Source organism: Budorcas taxicolor, chromosome 16 (assembly GCF_023091745.1).
Source record: "Budorcas taxicolor isolate Tak-1 chromosome 16, Takin1.1, whole genome shotgun sequence".
Lineage (NCBI taxonomy): Eukaryota > Metazoa > Chordata > Mammalia > Artiodactyla > Bovidae > Budorcas > Budorcas taxicolor.
Window position 1 is genome coordinate 11,665,685 of NC_068925.1, and position 10,258 is coordinate 11,675,942.

The following is a 10,258-nucleotide window of genomic DNA, read 5'->3' on the forward strand; positions in this document are numbered from 1 at the left end:
GGTGCTTCATTTCTGCATGATAGTATACATGTTTCAATGCCATTCTCCCAAATCATCCCACCCTCTCCCTCTCCCTCAGAGTCCAAAAGTCCGTTCTATACATCTGTGTCTCTTTTGCTGTCTTGCATACAGGGTCATCATTACCATCTTTCTAAATTCCATATATATATGTGTGTTAGTGTACTGTATTGGTGTTTTTCTTTCTGGCTTACTTCACTCTGTATAATCAGCTCCAGTTTCATCCACCTCATTAGAACTGATTCAAATGTGTACTTTGTAATGGCTGAGCACTACTTCATTGTGTACAGATTCAATGCAATCCCTATCAAGCTACCAGCGGTATTTTTCACAGAGCCACAATTTCTTTACCTGGGTTTCCTTGGTGGCTCAGATAGTAAAGAATCTCCCTGAATGCAAGAGACCCGACTTTGATCCCTCAGTTGGGATGATGCCCTGGAAAATGGAATAGCAACCCACTCCATTATCCTTGCTTCGAGAATTGGAGAATTCCATGGACAGAGGAGCCTGGCAGCTATAGTCCATGGGATTGCAAAGAGTTGGATACAACTGAGCTAGTAGCACACATGTATATATACCATAATTTATTTATCCATTTGATAAAAATGTTTCCATATCTCAGCTGTCATAAATATTGCTGTAATGAACATGGATCTGCATATATCTTTACAAATAAGTACTTTGTGTGTGTGTGTGTGTGTGTTTTTCTCAGATCAATGCACAGAAGTTGACTTGCTGGATCAAATACTAGTTCTATATCTATATCAAATAATTGCATCAAATACAATAAAATACCTAAGAGTAACTTTAACCTAGGAAGTAAAAGACATGTGTATTGCAAATAATGACAAAAAATAAATTGAAAATCACACAATAAGTAAGTTATGAATTGGAAGAATTAATATTGCTGAAATGTTGATTACCCAAAGATATATATATATATATATATATATATATATATATATATATGAAAGTGAAAGTGAAGTCACTCAGTCATGTCCAACTCTTTGCAACCTCATAGACTGTAGCCTACAAAGCTCCTCCACTCATGGGATTTTCAAGGCAAGAGTACTGGAGTGGGTTGCCATTTTCTTCTCTAGGGAACCTTCCCGAGGCAGGGATGGAACCCTGGTCTTCTGCATTGTAGGCAGATGCTTTGAGCATCGAACCAGCATATATATATATATATACATATACGATGTAAACTCTATCAAAAGTAATGGCATTTGTCACATAAGTAGAACAAAGTATCCTAAAATTTGTATGGAAATAATCAATAGATGTATTTGGGTTGTTTCTATATTTTGGCTATCATGAATAATGCTGCCATGAAAATGAGTGCAGAGATATCTCTTTAAGACTCTGTCTACAACTATTTTGAGTATATTCCCAGGAGTAGAATTGGTGTATTATTAGGTGATTCTATTTTTAATTATTAAGCAGTCTCCATGCTCTTTTTCAAGTGACTCTACCATTTCACATTCCCACCAATAGTGCAGAGGAGTTCTATTTTTTCACATCCTCAGAAACACTTTTATCTGCTTTTTAAAAATAGTAGCCATCCTGAAAGGTATGAGGTAGTATATCACTGGAGTTTTCATTTGCATTTCCCTAATGATTAATGATTGTTGAGTATATTTCCACTTGTTTATTTGTCATTTGTGTATATTCTTTGGAGAATTGTCTAATTAAAGTACCATTCTTGAATTGGATTGTGTTCTACTTTTGTTGTTAAATTGTAGGTGGTCTCTGTATATTTGAATACTAATCACTTATCTGATATGTGATTTACAAATATTATCTGCCATTCTCTGTGTTCCATTTTTATTCTGTTGATAGTATCATTTGGTGCACAATTATTTAAAATAATTTTATGAAGTCTATTTTTTGCTAATCCCTTTGATAACATATTCAAGAGATCATTGACAAATCCAATGCTGTGAAGTTTCATAGGTTTAACATTTATTTTTAGTTCTTTGATTCATTTTGAATGTTTTGTATATGGTATTAGGTAAAGATCCAAGTTTATTCTTTTTGTATGTGAATATCCAACTTTCCTAGCACAGTTTGCTGCAAGATTATCCTCTCCTTATTGAATGGTCTAGCATCCTTGTCAAATATTTGAGCATACATATTAGGGTTCATTTCTGGGTTCCTTGTTGTAATCCACTGACCTATATTTCCATCTTTATGTCAATACCATACTGTTTGGAGTCCTAAGTGTTGTAGTATGTTTTGAAATGAAAAAATATCAGACTACCAGATTTGTTCTTTTTCAAGCCTGTTTCAGCTACCCTGGTTTCCTTGAGATTCTGTATATATTTTAGGATGAGTTTTCTATTTCAAAAAAAATACCATTAGGATTTTGATATGAATTGCATTGAATCTATGGATTACTTTGTGTAGTATCAACGTCTTAATATTTAGTCTTCCAGTGCATGAAAATAGGCTGTGTTTCCATTTATTTATATCTTTATAAATTACTTTCAGCTCTATTTTGAACTTTTCACTGTACAAGCCATACGCCTCTGTAGTTGTTTATTATTCACCTCATTGACAAAGAATTTTATTCTATCTGATGCTGTTAAAATTAGAATTGTTTCCTTTTCATATTGTTCATTGTTATTATATAGAAATGAAATGCAACTGATGTAATTTTCTGTTGACTTTGTATTCTGTTACTTTGCTGAATTTGGTAGTTCTAATAGTTTTGTGTGTGTGTGTGAGAGAGAGAGCTCTTCATGCTTTCTTCATTAAGATCACAATATTTCAAACTATCTCATTAGTATTATATTTGTTATGGTGACCTGTAATCAGAGATCTTTGATGTTACTGGTACAAAAAGAATATGAGTTGCTGAGGGCTCAGATGCTGCTTAGCACTTTTTAGCAATGAAGTATTTTTAATTAACTTTTTAAGATATTATGATATTGTACACTTACAAGACTATGGTATAGTGTGAATATACTTTTTATATGCACTTAGCGAAAATATTATATGACTCACCTCATTGCAGTATTTACTTTATTGCAGGTGATTCAAATCTGAACCCTCAATATTTTCAAGGTACGTCTGTGTGTTTCTGTTTTCAGTCATCTCTAGGTATTTTCATTGCCAACATCTGCTGGATCATGGGAAAAGCAAGAGAGTTCCAGAAAAAATATCTATTTCTCCTTTATTGACTATGACAAAGCCTTTGACTGTGTGGATCACAATAAACTGTGGAAAATTCTGAAAGAGATGGGAATACCAGACAACCTAACCTGCCTCTTGAGAAATCTGTATGCAGGTCAGGAAGCAACAGTTAGAATTGGTCATGGAACAACAGACTGGTTCCAAATAGGAAAAGGAGTACATGAAGGCTGTATATTGTCACCCTGCTTATTTAACTTCTATGCAGAGTACATCATGAGAAATGCTGGACTGGAAGAAACACAAGCTGGAATCAAGATTGCCGGGAGAAATATCAGTCACCTCAGATATGCAGATGACACCACCCTTATGGCAGAAAATGAAGAAGAGCTAAAAAGCCTCTTGATGAAAGTAAAAGAGAGTGAAAAAGTTGGCTTAAAGATCAACATTCAGAAAATGAAGATCATGGTATCTGGTCCCATCACTTCATGGGAAATAGATGGGGAAACAGTGGAAACAGTGTCAGACTTTATTTTTGGGGGCTCCAAAATCACTGCAGATGGTGACTGCAGCCATGAAATTAAAAGACGCTTACTCCTTGGAAGAAAAGTTATGACCAACTTAGATAGCATATTCAAAAGCAGAGACATTACTTTGCCGACTAAGGTCCGTCTAGTCAAGGCTATGGTTTCCCCAGTAGTCATGTATGGATGTGAGAGTCGGACTGTGAAGAAGGCTGAGCCCTGAAGAATTGATGCTTTTGAACTGTGATGTTGGAGAAGACTCTTGAGGGTCCCTTGGACTTCAAGGAGATCCAACCAGTCCATTCTGAAGGAGATCAACCCTGGGATTTCTTTGGAAGGAATGATGCTGAAGCTGAAACTCCAGTACTTGGCCACCTCATGCGAAGAGTTGACTCATTGGAAAAGACTCTGATGCTGGGAGGGATTGGGGGCAGGAGGAGAAGGGGACGACAGAGGATGAGATAGCTGGATGGCATCACGGACTCGATGGACGTGAGTCTGAGTGAACTCTGGGAGATGGTGATGAACAGGGAGGCCTGGCGTGCTGCGATTCATGGGGTTGCAAAGAGTCGGACACGGCTGAGTGACTGAACTGAACTGAACTGAATTAGGTATTTTCTAATTCCCTTTGTGATGTCTTCTCTTTCTGTTTGTTATTATAAAGTGTGTTGTTGATACAATTTTTTTTTAATTTTCACAGAACTAGAACAAATAATTTCAAGATTTGTATGGAAATACAAAAAACCTCGAATTGCCAAAGCAATCTTGAGAAAGAAGAATGGAACTGGAGGAATCAACTTGCCTGACTTCAGGCTCTACTACAAAGCCACAGTCATCAAGACAGTATGGTACTGGCACAAAGACAGAAATATAGATCAATGGAACAAAATAGAAAGCCCAGAGATAAATCCACACACATATGGACACCTTATCTTTGACAAAGGAGGCAAGAATATACAATGGAGTAAAGACAATCTCTTTAACAAGTGGTGCTGGGAAAACTGGTCAACCACTTGTAAAAGAATGAAACTCGATCACTTTCTAACACTGCACACAAAAATAAACTCAAAATGGATTAAAGATCCAAATGTAAGACCAGAAACTGTAAAACTCCTAGAGGAGAACATAGGCAAAACACTCTCAGACATAAATCACAGCAGGATCCTCTATGATCCACCTCCCAGAATTCTGGAAATAAAAGCAAAAATAAACAAATGGGATCTAATTAAAATTAAAAGCTTCTGCACAACAAAGGAAATCATAAGCAAGGTGAAGAGACAGCCTTCTGAATGGGAGAAAATAATAGCAAATGAAACAACTGACAAACAAGTAATGTCAAAAATATACAAGCAAGTTATGCAACTCAATTCCAGAAAAATAAACGACCCAATCAAAAAATGGGCCAAAGAACTAAATAGACATTTCTCCAAAGAAGACATACGGATGGCTAACAAACACATGAAAAGATGCTCAATATCACTCATTATCAGAGAAATGCAAATCAAAACCACAATGAGGTACCACTTCACACCAGTCAGAATGGCTGCGATCCAAAAATCTGCAAGCAATAAATGCTGGAGAGGGTGTGGAGAAAAGGGAACCCTCCTACACTGTTGGTGGGAATGCAAACTAGTACAGCCACGATGGAGAACAGTGTGGAGATTCCTTTAAAAATTGCAAATAGAACTCCCTTATGACCCAGCAATCCCACTGCTGGGCATACACACCGAGGAAACCAGAATTGAAAGAGACACATGTACCCCAATGTTCATCGCAGCACTGTTTATAATAGCCAGGACATGGAAACAACCTAGATGTCCATCAGCAGATGAATGGATAAGAAAGCTGTGGTACATATACACAATGGAGTATTACTCAGCCATTAAAAAAATTCATTTGAATCAGTTCTGATGAGATGGACGAAACTGGAGCCGAGTATACAGAGTGAACTAAGCCAGAAAGAAAAACACCAATACAGTATACTAACACATATATATGGAATTTAGAAAGATGGCAATGACGACCCTGTATGCAAGACAGCAAAAAAGACACAGATGTGTATAACGGACTTTTGGACTCAGAGGGAGAGGGAGAGGGTGGGATGATTTGGGAGAATGGCATTCTAACATGTATACTATCATGTAAGAATCGAATCGCCAATCTATGTCTGACGCAGGATACAGCATGCTTGGGGCTGGTGCACGGGGAGGACCCGGAGGGATGTTGTGGGGAGGGAGGTGGTAGGGGGGTTCATTTTGGGATCGCATGTACACCCGTGGTGGATTCATGTCAATTTATGGCAAAACCAATACAGTATTATAAAGTAAAATAAAGTAAAAATAAAAAGTTTAAAAAATAATAATGATAATTTTCCAATTTTATTCTGTTACTTATATCTAGCCTTATCCCATTGTCATCAGAATAAAATAGTCTATATGTTATCTTTTTAAATCTACTGAGACTTAATTTGTGGCTTAACATATGATCTATCCTAGACAATGTCCCTTGTGTACTTGAGAAAAAATGTGTATTCTGTTGATTTTGGGAAGAGTGCCCTGTGGAATCCTGTTATATCTAATTGTTTTATTGTATTATCAAGTATCTATTTGTCTAGTTCTCATCCATCTGGTTGTTTTATCTAGCATTAACCACACGAAGGCACTGGCCCTTTAAAGCCCTGAAGGCCATTTCAGATCTCTAATATTTGGATGACAAGTTCCTTTGGTCAAGTTGTGCAAGCTGCTCTTGAAATGTGTGTAAGGATGCCTGTCACAGGCCTAGGAGAGGGGGATGGGTTGCTAATACTGTGGTTGAGTTCTGAAATTGATTAAAATTAACCACAACTTATTGTCCAAGCCAACCTTCAAAGTTGAAAGCCTTCAGGAGACTCCAGAGTTCCAAAATGGTTACATCAGACAGTCACTGAGATTGCTGTCTAGGTGAAGAGAGAGTCCTGCTGCTTCTCATTCCATCATCTTCCCAGAATCCTTCACTGCCTAATGTATTACATCCTCCTGGGGACTTCAGTTCAGTTCAGTCAATTAGTCATGTCCAACTCATTGCAACCCCATGAATCACAGTACGCCAGGCCTCCTTGTCCAGCACCAACTCCTGGAGTTCACTCAGACTCACGTCCATCGAGTCCGTGATGCCATCCAGCCATCTCATCCTCTGTCGTCCCCTTCTCCTCCTGCCCCCAATCCCTCCCAGCATCAGAGTCTTTTCCAATCAGTCAACTCTTCACATGAGGTGGCCAAAGTACTGGAGTTTCAGCTTCAGCATCATTCCCTCCAAAGAAACTCCAGGGCTGATCTCCTTCAGAATGGACTGGTTGGATTTCCTTGCAGTGCAAGGGACTCTCAAGGGTCTTCTCCAACACCACAGTTCAAAAGCATCAATTCTTTGGCATTCAGCTTTCTTCACAGTCCAACTCTCACGTCCATACATGACCACTGGAAAAACCATAGCATTGACTAGATGGACCTTTGTTGGCAAAGCAATGTCTCTGTTTTTCAATATGCCATCTAGGTTGGTCATAACTGTTTTTCCAACGAGTAAGCGTCTTTTAATTTCATGGCTGCAATCACCATCTGCAGTGATTACTGCACCAAAAAACACTTCACTGAGATGCAGGTATTACCCATAATCCAAACTACATCCCCTTATTCTTAGTAACTCTAACAGTATACTCAATTTAATAAACTGCCAAGAGATTACACTGGAAACCTGGATTATGTTATACTTCTATTGCTTTGATTGTTACATAAGAAATTTTAAACATTTTATGTTAAGCCTATATTGAATCAATACTATTATCCAATCAATGTAATTGTTTTAGAATACGCCTAAATTTAAAAACCAATTCCCTAACTGACATGGTCCTTTTTTAGAGTTTTGGATTTTCAGTTGGATTTTAATATACAAAAAATACATTATTTTTATGTCAATGTTTAAAGGCACAGATGCTATCAACTGAAGTTTTACTTTAAGTATATACCATAATATTGGTGAGAACCTCTTTCACTTTGTGTTGGTTTGAATGTATTTTTAGCAACTCTGTAGTGACAAAAATCTGGAAACAATAAAATCTTCCAGGAACAGAGATGTGTCTAAATATTCTGAAACAGTAACATCTTGAAAATAAGTAAAACATAAAAATATTTTTAAAAATGATTAATCTTTAAAATACAATATTAAGTGGAAAATACATTTCATAAATATTTCCTTATATTGAATTTAAAATGATTAATAATAAATGATTGTATTTCAGTAATCCTATATACTTTATGAAACTGTATAGTGTGAGAAGAGTTGACTCATTGGAAAAGACTCTGAGGCTGGGAGGGATTGGGGGTAGGAGAAGGGAACAACAGAGGATGAGATGGCTGGATGGCATCACTGACCCAATGGATGTGAGTCTGAGTGAACTCCAGGAGTTGGTTATGGACAGGGAGGCCTGGCGTGCCGCAATTCACGGGGTCGCAAATAGTCAGACACGACTGAGCAACTGAACTGAACTGATAGTGTGTATGTGTGTGTTGACACATACATGTATATAAAGCAAGGGCATGATAAATGAAACATTAAGGGAAAGTAAAAAGTAATTTTTTTTTTCTTCATTAAAGGAAGGCATGTGTTCATGTTTGGGAACACATGTAAGAATTAAAGATTTTAAAATTAAAAAAAATAAAAATAAAAAAATAAAATAACTTCAAAAAATAAAAATAAAAAAATAAAAAAAATAAAGGAAGGCAGATTAAAAAGATTGGAGAGAAACACATTGAGAGCTACAATTTAATGATGTGATTGTTTTAATTTTTATCTTGGATGGTGGGTTATAGCTACTGATATCATTGTTAAGATAAAATTAAAGATTATCATAATTGAATAATATCTAATGTTGAGACTGAAGTTTTAGAAATAGTTTAATTCTGTACATCTGAATTAATTAAGTGAAGATGCAAAAACCTAGACATTACACAGGCTCTTGATTTTTAAATTATACACGTAAGACAATAAGCTACTTGGGTCAGAGCAAGCAACTTACCAAAAAAGCCTAAATAAAAAACATACCCTCAGAAAAAGTCATCCTTTGAGTATTGGAGAAAATGTAACACACATTAAAACAACAATGAGATTTTATGAACAATGACTATGGAATCCCTAAAAGACTGATAAAACCAAGGTATGTAGGAGGAAAAGACAACTTCATGAATTGCTGTTCTATTGAACAATATCAACATCATGGAAAAATTTTTTGACATATCTAGTGAGTGAATTGGAGAAGGCAATGGCGCCCCACTCCAGTACTCTTGCCTGGAAAATCCCATGGACGGAGGAGCCTGGTAGGCTGAAGTCCATGGGGTTGCTAAGAGTCAGAAACGACTGAGCGACTTCACTTTCACTTTCACTTTTCACTTTCATGCATTGGAGAAGGAAATGGCAACCCACTCCAGTGTTCTTGCCTGGAGAATCCCAGGGATGGGGGAGCCTGGTCGGCTGCCATCTATGGGGTCGCACAGAGTCAGACACGACTGAAGCAACTTAGCAGTGAGTGAATACTATTTAACTTGTACTTTCTTTAACCCAGAGATTATATACCTAAGCAAGCTCATACTCAGTTTCTCAGTCATGTCCAGCTCTTTGTGACCCTATGGACCACAGCCTGCCAGGCTCCTCTGTCCATGGGATGGGTTGTCATTTCCTGCTTTAGGAAATCTTCCCGACCCAGGGATCAAATTGGTGTCTCCTGCACTGGCAGGTGGATTCTTTACCCCTGAGCTACATGGATGTCTCATTTCTAAACATACAGACATGTTAAATTGCGTCCAGATCTCTGGGGCTGTGGGAAAGCCCTCCAAACAATTTCCAGGTATAAATACACACACACACACACACACACATTTCTAGATATTCAACTTTCCTATATACTCAGTTCTCAATTCTTTTGGCCTGATAAAAGGACAACACTACTCTCTCTGTGACCACCTGTTGGATTTTTTTCCCCTCTTACACCTACTCTTGACCCTTCAACAATAGCCATTTCCCCTTTGAAAAAGGAAGACACACTCCTAATCCACTTGAAATCTTACCATTGTACGCTGCCAAGCACCAAAGTGACAATGAAAAGATTGATTTCAGAGAAGCTGTCTTTAATGCTCACTCAAGAGAACCAGAATCCTCCTTTACAGCTTTCTCTGAATCATTTCGAACAGCAAAAGTAATAATTGATAGTAAAGCTAATTACTATTGAATGGAATAGCAAAATTAATAATTATTAACAAAGCTAATTTTTAATTAGTAAAGCTTATATATATATGGTTTTTCCAGTGGTCATGTATGGATGTGAGAGTTGAACAATAAAGAAATTTGAGTGCAGAAGAATTGATGCTTTTGAATTGTGGTGTTGGAGAAGACTCTTGAGAGTCCCTTGGACTGCAAGGAGATTCAGCCAGTCCATCCTAAAAGAGATCAGTCCTAGGTGTTCATTGGAAGGACTGATGTTGAATCTGAAACTCCAATATTTTGGCCACCTCATGCGAAGAGCTGACTCATTGGAAAGGACCCCGACACTGGAAAAGACT